This window comes from Corvus brachyrhynchos, unplaced genomic scaffold (genome assembly GCF_000691975.1).
Source record: "Corvus brachyrhynchos isolate BGI_N302 unplaced genomic scaffold, ASM69197v1 scaffold72, whole genome shotgun sequence".
NCBI classification, from domain to species: domain Eukaryota; kingdom Metazoa; phylum Chordata; class Aves; order Passeriformes; family Corvidae; genus Corvus; species Corvus brachyrhynchos.
The window spans coordinates 33,603-35,565 of NW_008236763.1; positions in this window are offsets into that span (position 1 = coordinate 33,603).

Here is a 1,963-nt window from a genome sequence, read left to right on the forward strand (position 1 = left end):
CTGTGCCAAACCTCGCCCCGGTGCGAGGCGCGAACCTGCACGAGGCCGGAGGAGCCGCACGGCCCGGGAATATCCCGAGCCTTCGCAGGGCTTCCTCCAGCAGCACCCGGGAATATCCCGAGCCTTCGCAGGGCTTCTCCAGCGGCCCCAAGGCCGCTGTGGCTCCTGGAAAAGCTGCCTCCTGAGCACCCCGTCCCGCCCTGCTGCTGGGCATCTCCCAGCCCCGCGCCCGCCCGGGCACGCCGTGCCAGTGTGGGGAACCAGCCAGCTTCTAAACAGTTAATGCTGACAAAACCAGGCGGCTTGAGTTCCCTCCTTCCCGGACCGCTCCTGGTGGAACTCACCCCCTTCAAATGAAATAAAATTATCCTCCTGCTCTGACCTCAGCCGGGTGTCCTCCCTGCTGTTCTCTCGTCCTCCCTGTCCATCCATCCGCTCTTGCCGTGCCCCCACCCTGCGCTGGCGCGGCCGGGAGTGCCCGTGCCCAGCGTTCCCACCACATTTGCTCCGGCTGCCATGTTGAATTGCAAATCCGACATGATTCGACAGATTTTCCCCCGTCGGTGGTGCTCGGTGGGGAACTAAAGAGGCACCTGGGCGACAACGCCCAGCCCCAGGTGGCTCTTGGGGACGTCCCGGGTGCTGGGGCGAGGGCAGGGAGAGAAATCACCCTCCAGTTCTGCTCCAAACGCTGCACGTAAGGACCTGCCTATCTGCTATACATCCCTCTCTAGGAGACCGATTAAAGTCGGGTGTTTTAGCACCAAGGGCCGGAGGACTCGGCGGGAAGGGATTTCGGGGAGAAGGCAGGTTACAGCAACAACAAAGCAACGGAGCAACTGGAGGAACAAAACGTTATTTCAAATCAAAGGCAAAAAAACCCCAACCGCACGAGCAAAAAAAAAAAAACAAAAAAAAACCCAACCAAAATTAAGAGTGAGGTTCGATTTCGTACCAAGGCAGCAAGAGAGACGCACCGTGGAAGAGAGTGGTTTTGTTGTTGAGTAGTGGCTGGATTTAGCTCCGCTTATCCGGACAATCATCGGGGAAGGATCCTTTTCCGAGAAAGGCCAGTTTGAGTGAGACAGCTTTTTTTTTCCCTTCTCTCGCTCGCTCTCTCCCCTTTCCTTCTCCTCGCAGCTCAACGCCAAGAAATGGGCGGTGCCTGGATGCCAGGCTCCATCTGAACGAGACACCCAAGGCCAACGGAGGCTGGCACAAAGGCGAGCTGGCAGGAATTCCTGCACTCGGAGCCGCGCGCCTGCGGGACGAGCCCGCCGCCTCCCAAAAAATCAACCTCCGACACCGCCCGCTCCGGAAAGTTGCCCCATCAGGCTCGAAAACACCCTATGAGGCTCAAGCACAGGGCAAAAAAAAAGGACAAGGGGAGGAAAACCCCCCCCAAGACCTCTCTGCATCGACACAGGTTAAACAAAAGGCCTGGGGAGGTGGATTATTTTTTCCACCCTCCCCATGCTCCTTTTCCCGCCTTCCCATCCCTCTCCTCCCTCCTCTTGTCCTCCATCGTTGTCTCCCTCGCCCGCCGCCCCGGCGTCCAGGCAGAAATGAGCCCTTGGCTCCCTCCTTCCTGGTTTTAGCACAACAGGAGGTGGTGGGTCCTTGAATAGGAACACACACACCCAACATGAGAGGGACCCGATGAGGGGAAAAAAAAAAAGAGGACAAAAAATATATATACACACACAAACAACAACCCACCCGCCATGGAGGACGGTTGGGAGCAGTTGCTGCCGAGGGTGGCAGATTGGGGGTGGTTTGGGTGCCAGGAGGTATTTTTGGCCTTATTTTGTTGCTGCCCGAGCACCTGGGTCATGCCGATTGTAAAAGGGAGTCGCAGCGGGTTGGGGAAGGGAGCGGAGGGGGGGGCAGCTGGGGTTGGTAGCGCTGCTGGGGAGATGCCAAAAAACCAAAACAAAACACGTTTTATTTTTGTCTGCACCAG